Source organism: Drosophila busckii, unplaced genomic scaffold (genome assembly GCF_011750605.1).
Source record: "Drosophila busckii strain San Diego stock center, stock number 13000-0081.31 unplaced genomic scaffold, ASM1175060v1 chrUn_07, whole genome shotgun sequence".
Lineage (NCBI taxonomy): Eukaryota > Metazoa > Arthropoda > Insecta > Diptera > Drosophilidae > Drosophila > Drosophila busckii.
The window spans coordinates 1,874,843-1,883,984 of record NW_022872723.1 but is presented as its reverse complement, the minus strand read 5'-3'; the positions used below and the strand labels follow the sequence as shown (position 1 = coordinate 1,883,984).

Sequence of the window (9,142 nt, the reverse complement as noted above, 5' to 3'; positions counted from 1 at the left end):
TTCTGCAATAAGTCTATATTTTTCGATTATTGTTATAAAAATAATTTTTAATGATTATTTATTTATTTTTACTATCCGTGAATAATATTTTTTTGCTCCATAAATAACAGCTTTTTTTTTATAAAATATAATACTTTTTATTTTTTTCGCTGATGTTTTTAATGTTAAAAATCATAAAATAACTGTTATGAAAAAATTTTGAAAATAAAATTCAGTCCCTGACTTTTATTTAAACAGCAATAATATAAAAACCAGTCAGTTTTTTTTTTATTTTAATTTTTGAAATAAGTCTTTGTTGCATATCTCGTAAATCTTAATAGTTAGGAATATGCCACGTATGCCACGCCCCCATCCGACCTTTATTTTTTAAGATATGAAAAAAAATTTGTTGCTTGCTCAAGATTTTAATTTCTTACTGTTTTTACTAGAAGGCTTGCAATTTTCAATAATTAAAATAAAAATAATTGACAGATTTTTATACTATTGATTTTAAATAAAAGGGACTGATTGTGAATGTATGTAATAGGGAGAACGAGGCGTGGCACACCCTATAAAGTATATATATACTATATCAGAGCCCAACAAAAACATTTTTAATCATCATGTCATGTTCTTGACCAGAGTCTTAAATTTCGAAACGATCGGATAAATATTTTATTTTATTTTTTTTAGAATTATTTCGCATTTTAATGTTATACATAGACAGCGAAATCAAGATGAGACGTGTCGGCTTTTTGTGTGTATATGTTTGTGAGTACGTGCGAGTGTTTGCCGCGATGCTCTAGACTAAGTGTATATAAAAGTTGGTTGCGCCCAACTTTAATGCGTCCACTTTTATTTATTTGCAAATAAATACTTACGAATGAATTTAGAATTCCTGGTCGCTGAGATCGCAGTTTTCTTGCAATTGAACATATATCCACACTTCTTTCTTGTCGAAGATGTTGAACCAAGATGCACATTGCAACAAAAATTGAGCTTCGATCGGTGCCCAAACTGTTACAAGGAGAAAATTGAAAACAAATTATTTATTTATTTTATATCAACTATGAACAGTCGACAATAAAAGAAAATGATAACAAAATATTTAAAACTATTTAAGAAATAAGTCTTTTAATTTGATAAGCCTTTAGATTGCGAGTGTTAAACAGACCCAACATTCGTTGCAAAACCCAAAACCCAATCCGGTCTGGGTGAGTGTTAATTATTAAAAGTTAAAAAAGTAAAATTAAATCGCTTAGTAATAAAATCAGAGGACTCTGTGTTGATAACAGAACAAAGTTTATTGTAATCAGCACAGAGTACGCGAAGGGGCTCATGCAGTGAATAATAAGTTGTGGAAACGTTAAAAGATAAATGAACAAAATTTCAAGTGTACCTAGCAGAACTGAGAAATTAAATGAACTTAACTAGTATGAGAAGACAATTTTCTTCTTAACTAATTTAATCATAAGCATGACGCATAGCATAATCCAGCGTTAGCTAACGATGGAAGATTAATTTGTACAAGATGGTAGATGGTACTCCTGGAACACAGTTAAAGCCTCGAAAGGCAAATACTAAACATTTTGTTTTGAACACATCAAATCTAGTGTTTTCTTTATAGGCACGTCGTCCAAGAACTCCCCAAAGATTTTCTATTGGATTCAAGTCTGGGGAGCATGCGGGCCATTTCAATAATTCAACAGAACAGTCCTTTAAAAAAGCTTTTGTTGACCAACTTGTATGAATTCTAGCATTGTCTTGCATGAAAATAAATGGTTTTTCGCGAAATTCATTTAAATATGGAAGCAAACTGTTTTCTAAGACTTGAATATAGTCTGCACTAATCATTCTGGAGCTCGTAAATTGCAAATCCAACTTTCCGAACTTGTTAAATGCTCCCCACACCATAGCTGATCCGCCACCAAAATTTCGCTTTGAAAAATAAAGAGGCTCTTTTCTCAAATCACGCATTGGCGCATTATTGAATGACGAAACCCATCTGGAGCATCGAGATAAAAATTCATTTCATCCGAAAAAATTACCTTAATGAGTTATAGAATTATTAGAAATTTAAAACAAATAATATAGTATTTTTTTTTACCGAGGCCCAGTTTGTTTTTAAGTTTTTTTACGCGAAAGTGATCCGAGCTGATTTATGACGGGCAGTTAAATGAGGTATTTTTTGTAATACACCTCTCACAATATGTTCTGACTTATTCAGGAGCCTCCAAACAGTCATAGGTGACACTTTTGTTGGGCTCAAGCCAGCAAGTTGAGAGCATGAGGCGAATGAATTACTCGCTTTTTTAATAATGCGCCGCTTGCTGTGGTCATCTAACACTGGTTTTCGTCCAGTGCTACGCTTTTTATTCAAAAAAATTCAAAGAAGTCAACAGTCTGGAGTCAATTTTCTTTATGTGTCTTATAATTGTGATACAGCTGCAAGCTAGCAAAATATGCACTCGAAAACGAAAAACTAACGGCATATTTTCCAGCAATACAAAAAATAACCAAAAACGGTAAATTATCATTGCTTATGGGTTATTCTTTCTTTGCTTCGTTCTTCTACTGTCTTTAAGTCACTAGTATAGGTTTCAAAAGATTTTGCGAGGGTAATTGACACAGAATTTTAAAGTGTCTTATAATTTTGATATGCACCTTACTTCTGCTAATCTATTGAGTGTCAACTGATCAACGTGGTAGTTGACTGTGTGGGACGAGTGTCTATGGAAGGACATAACTCAATAGTTAAGTTTTAATAAGTTAAGGATCTGTCTGCAATAACGAACTCAATGACATGAAAAGCTTTAATCACCATTTAATCAATTAGCTTGGTGGTGGTAGGTTTATGTTTCACCGTATTGATATGGTGAGATAATTGATGTACAGAAATTCATTAGTTGAGAAGTAATAATACTTTCAAAGAGTTTAGGTGTAGCCGTCAATTTTGAAATACCCCTATAGTTGTTTACGTAACTTCTAGGGCCATATGTAATGGACTAATAAATTATTCCTTCCAGATTAAAGGCAATGAGCATTTAACAGACAAGACAAATAATCTATGTAAAAGTAAATATATGGAACCGGCGCGATATCTAAGTACGCAACCTGGGACGCTATCTAGTCCTGGCGTGAACACAGGTTCATTAAATTTAGTTCACGTAATATGGAGTCTTGGGTAATCACAGGCTCTGCAATAAAATTATATTTTTTTACGTTATAAGCGTAGGGTTTAATGGAAGTAACAGAATAAGTTTTTTAAAAAAAAGTCTGAAATTAGATCGGCTGATGGCATAGTATTTTCATGTGAACCTGAATTAGGTATTTAAGATGATTTACGTTTGGAATTTAGTAAGTTAAAATTAGACTTAGCAGTAGAATAGCGTGCAAAATCAACACTGTTCCTGTACGTTTACATTTTTTAAAGTATCGCAATTTAATATTCTTTAAACCAGTTAACTCTCGGGTAAACCATAGAGGCTTCTTAGACCCATCAGGCTGCCTTTAAAGAACGCATTTTTCAAAAAAGCTATTAAAGTCGACTTAAAAAAGAAAGAAAGCAATTTCTAAGATATTACTTGCAAAAAAGTGAGACCAATCATGATTTATAAATTATAAATATATCTTTAATAAGAGCCTTCCGACATATATATATTATATATATTTTATATATATATAAATTGTAACAGTATAATAATAAATTATATAAGTCGGCTTTTCTAAAACAAATTGGTTTAGACGCTGTGGTTGGGTTTACAGTTTGCTCTAGAGCCGGAAACTCTACAAGCACTTCCAAAGTTGGAAATCAGATCCATTTTGCTAATAGTGCTAGCTGAAGGATCTAATACAAATATTAAATCAAGTATGCTATTTACAAACTCATGAGAGCTAGTAGGAAGAACCAAATTATCCACTGTGGACCAAGATACATCCGGTAGATTAAATTCTCCTAATACACATAAATAATCCCTGTCAGATTAATTATACTTATTTTATTAATTTTATTAATTGCAATTTAGATTACAAAATTATTTGTGAAAAATAAACGAAGTAATTCTCTGATGATTCTAAGTCTGATTGATGATCCTGGATATTAAAGTAAAGTTTGATAAGCATGTCTCTTACTGTCAGATGTTGTAAACCAACGAATTCCTCGAAATTGAACTCCCTTCAGAACTAAAAATTCCACTTCGAAGAACGTGCTACAAGTCCATCGGAGTCATTCGCCAAAAATCGCCACACTAAATTTTCGTGTCGTAAACAAATACAGCTGCCAAACTAATTGACATATGCACGGTATAACTTTAGAGCACTGTTTGCTGATTTTCAACATCTCTAACACTTTGTATTATAGTATTATGAATGCATAAAAATTACTACTGATTTTTGGAATGGTCATTCAATTTTAGAGAGATGTCATCCAGTTTTCCCATCATTTGATTTGATTGCAAGAGTGCACACACCCCTAAAAACACAACGCGTACCCATGGTAAAGTAACTGCACACAAAGCGAAACTTGGTGGATCAGACCCAAACTGCATATTACTTGTGAGTATAAAAAAATTTCGCGCAATTTTGTGCGCCGGAATTCGTCTTCCCGAAGCACAACAACACAGTAAAAAGGTCAAAATATTCGCGTGCTCTGTTTCGCTACCTGCTGTCGCGTTCGTAGTCGCTGCATCCTGCCAGAGCGAGACAGCTAGCGATTTGTTCTCTGCTTATGCTTATAGTAGCTCGATGTGGCTAAAACACAAAACGGACCTTTTCCTGGACTCTTTGGGTGGTTTATATTTTCCGTTGCGACACTATTTTCCCGAGTTGTCTTGTGCGCAGTATGCTCTCCGCCCACTTGTTTTTTGTGTGTGCCACCATTGTGCTCTAAAGAAGTGCCATAAAAACATCGCTCGTCTCTGATTCGACGCTTTACTTAGACTATTAAAAATACACACTGACTTGCTTATGTCATTTCTAAAATTCATAATTCAAGAAATGGAAGTATTAAAATAAAGATTTATTTTTACATATTTTGAACGTGATTATTTCTGTGCCGGTTTTTGTACAACAGTTAAGTCTGTTCTGTTCTGTTCATGACAGAGCATAAGCTATCTATCTTCCGCAATTAAAATAACAGCATTTTTTTGCTAGACAAAATCTAGGCAATAACAATTTTGCTATTTTGCCAAGCCAAAGAACAAAAATTAAAAAAAAATTTCGCTCCAATATCATAACGTGAAGTATTTTTGGCCGCAGTCCTATACAAACGTACCCAGTGTGATATGGTACATATCAGTTTGTATTTTAGAAAACAGAATTTTTTTAACAGTTAATTTTAAATACAACAATCAGTATTAAATAAATTTAAGCTACAAATATTGATGACATATTTAATAAATAATTTATAAATATTATTTATAACAAAAAAAAAAAGAATGGCTAACGGTATCCTGAAGTTGCGCTAATGTATGTAACAGGAAGAAGGTGTGGCAGACCCCATAAAGTATATATATACTTGATCAGAAAGACAAGTCGAATCGATATAGCATATGCCCGATTGTCATTCCGTTTGTAAGAGAATGAAGAAATCAAACAAACAAATTTACTATTTATTTATTATTGAAAAAAAAATGATTTAAAAGTTAAATCTTGTTGATGAGTCTTAGATCTGAATTTGTGAACTATTTTATTACTTTCATTTTGTTTACTGCTCCCCCCACCTGCAGAGCTATAGCTTGTTGCTTCTGCCGCTTCGTATGTATTTATTTTGTAACTAATTTTTCATGATTCATCGAAAAGTGTTTACTGCCATTTTACCTTTAATTTTGCATGGATCAGCTGCACACATTTCTGTCAATATTTATTGAAGGGAATCAGAAATCTATTAATGGTAAAATGAATTAAAGTTTTTTTCAATTATCTTTTAACAATAATCTAATATTGTTCGATAGGACGGATCTCTGTACGCTTTTTCCATTGATTACCATTCTGCCAACACTGCATGAATTTATTTTTTCACTAAGCACTGTATATTCATTGTAATAATCTTGCAGACACAAATTTGAAAATCAGCTAACTTTACATCCGAATTTGAAGTGGAGATTTGCGCCTTACTCCTCTGCTGCGCTCGCATTGTGTATCTACCAAAGAATACCAAAGAATGGCAGAAATGTATCAAAGCAGCGACTATTTTTCGGAGTCTAGGTAACTTTTTTGATTTAGTAAATTCGTTGACTGAACTGTGTGCAAGGCACTCCCAAAAAGAGATGGTAATATTAATTGCTCATAGTCACTCTTGCCTTCAGATTACTTTCCTTTTGGGTACCTGCCAGAGAATGGCAGAGGTGTACTCGCACAATGAGTGCAACGGGTAAAAGCACCTTACTGATGTGCGACAGTTTTTACTAATAGAACTATAGACCCATTAAAGTTTGTCGCAGCAAACCTTGACTAGGGAGTCGTAGCAAACACACGCAAACGCTCAAAAACAGCGCCGGGAGCGACGTTTGTATGGAGCGTCAGCAAGCGCACCCTGCTGTATAGACAGATAGATAGAAAATTTAAATATTAATATCTGAAGTTATTTATCCGATTGATCTGAAATTTTCATGACAATGTCATAGTTGCTCATACATACAGACAGTCAGACGGAATTGGCTATTTCGACTCAGTTTGACTTGCTATTCAAGAATATAAATACTTGATATAAAAGCACTCTGCGGCCAGTATACAAGCACCTACATACCAAATTTGGTAGCTCTTGCTCTTAAAGTCTGTGAGTTGCTTAAAGAGACAGACAGACATGGCTTTATCGACTCAGCCTGTTTTAGTGATCAAGAATATATATACTCTGTCTCGCCTTCTTCTCCCAGTTACATACATTTGCTTAAGGGGTAATACCACTGTAGCTCGTGTTTTTGAAGAGTTTTTTCGAGATATTTTTATTTTCAGAAGGAATGTGGCTAAATTAATGAAATTGGAGTATGTTGTTAACTGGTTTTTTTTAAATAATCCAAAAATATTATATATATAAATAATTATTGTGGCTTTACTTGCTTATTTATCTTAACAAGAACTAAGATGGAAACATTTTAGAGAAATAAAAAATTTTGTGCATCTTTTTATACACTGTGACATTTTAATAAAAAAAAATGGAAAAGGGTATTATGAAGTTGCAAAAATGTATGGAACAGGGAGAAGGGATGGGTGGCATATACTTATATATATATATAATTTTTTTAGCCATGTCCGTCTGCTTGTGTAAGCAACATAATCTGCAACTATAAGAGCTGCAGCACATTTCGCATGCCAATAACCGAGCCAAATCGATTTTATTAAATTTTTTATTTCCTCCTCGCCTCACTACAAATGCGCTGATGCGCCATACAACCGTCGCTGCCGACGCAATACTGAAAACGAACCGTGGCCCGATAGCTGTATTGCATGTATGTGTTTTAAGTGTGTGTGTTTCGTCATCGGTCGTAAACATGACCAAGCGATTATGTGATTTTTTTCAGAGTTTTAAATATTTTTTAATTGCTTAAGATCGTTTTTTTTTTTCGTTCTTAAATTTTTTTTGTTAATTTATAGTTACCTGCAATGAACTGTCAGTGGTGAGCGACAACCAATATTTTTGTGGTTTTTGTAATGGGTATATGCTTGGTCTACTAATTCTATTATCCCTCGACATACTTCTGGAACTTCTCCATCGACGGTTGGCCATCCATTATATTGAAACTGTGTAACCTTAAGAGTATCGTCGATTTTGCAGTTTGTAACGTAGAATTCTCTTCGAGTGTAATATGGGCAATTTTCACTGTGCACGTATTTCACAAGAATTTGATCGTACTGAATTTCATCGTCAGCCCAATAACGCGGACACTTACGTGTGCCGTCTCCTACCTAAATTAAAAGAATATAAATATTTAAGAAGAAATTTAGATAGCATTCGAAATAAAGTATGTCGAAAAGTAAGTAAGTAACATGAAAGTACAAAGGATTAGTAGCTAAATACAAAATCATTCCAATTATATGCCGGCGCCGAATTATCCGTACGGTGCACAAACCTTTTTTTCTTTTGCACACTTTTGCCAACTTGTAAAAACTTTTTCAAAAAATTTATGATATAGCTAACTAATTTGAAAAAAAGGTTTTGTTCGAATGATTTACTCAGGCGTTACCAAAGTGGCAGTTTGGCTTTCGACCTACAGGTTCCAAAGGTTGGAGAAATGTTTCAACTACAGGCCAAAATCCCCAATGCACTTGGGCAACGACTCACTCGATACATGGGTCAAAGAAGACTTAATTATATATATATATTACAGTATTAAGTAAGTATAGTCTATGATTTAGTTTAAGTTGTCACACAGGTAACAGCATACTTATTTAACAAAAAATACATATCTGAATAAATTGGAATTTTATAATTTTATAAAAAAAATATCAAATGATTCACATAGGTAGTGAAATTGATGCATCCCTATTTTCCTATTTTACAAAAATGTCAAAGTGTATAAAAACTGATGCGAAAATGTGAATTGTTCACAACTAGACATTGGAATTTGCATACTTTCTTATTTTGTATCCGATTGATGCCAAATGTTGTATTTAGGCATTATATTATTTAAATATTACAAGTTTTAGTACATATATGTACTGCAAAATACACAATATATATCAAAAAAATAAAAAAAAAATATGCAACCAAATTTCAAAGAAAAAGTAACATCTCCTCATTAAATATTAAAGTCCTAGCTCATACATATGTGTGTTGTTGTTCTTATCAAAAGTAAGACGGCCTCGGGCCAACAGATGAGTAGAAAAGTAAAATATAAAAGTTATTCAATGTTTCTAGTGTTTGACAATACCAAGGTGTCATAGAAGCAAAAACTTAAGGTTTGCTGCAGTTAATGTCCACTTGAATTTAACTGTATAGTCTCATTTCTAATCTATTTATATTCATTGTTACTTTTTGCGTGCGATTTACGTATTCATTTCTGGTTTTCAACAAACAAATTATTAAGGTTGAAAAAATCTTTTTGATATTTATTATTACTTTGTGCGTGTGATATACGTAAATTGCCAAAATTAAATAATCACAAAATAAATCTGATTGATAAATTGTTTAAAAAGCCTTTTCGAAAAGTGTTTTAAAGTTGATGGA

At 32.9% G+C, this 9,142-nt stretch overlaps 1 non-coding gene across 2 annotated transcripts; it reads right to left on the bottom strand.

Moving 5' to 3' along the window:
- Positions 1 to 862: 862 nt before the first annotated feature.
- LOC108598151 lies at positions 863 to 8,270 on the bottom strand. Of its 2 annotated transcripts, none has more exons than XR_004458948.1 (3): positions 8,160 to 8,270; positions 7,574 to 7,881; positions 863 to 996 (listed from the first exon to the last, which is right to left on the bottom strand). It is a non-coding gene; the product is annotated as an uncharacterized LOC108598151 (transcript). The 2 variants fall into 2 exon arrangements; XR_004458947.1 differs by lacking the exon at positions 8,160 to 8,270 and adding an exon at positions 8,046 to 8,066.
- Positions 8,271 to 9,142: the final 872 nt, after the last annotated feature.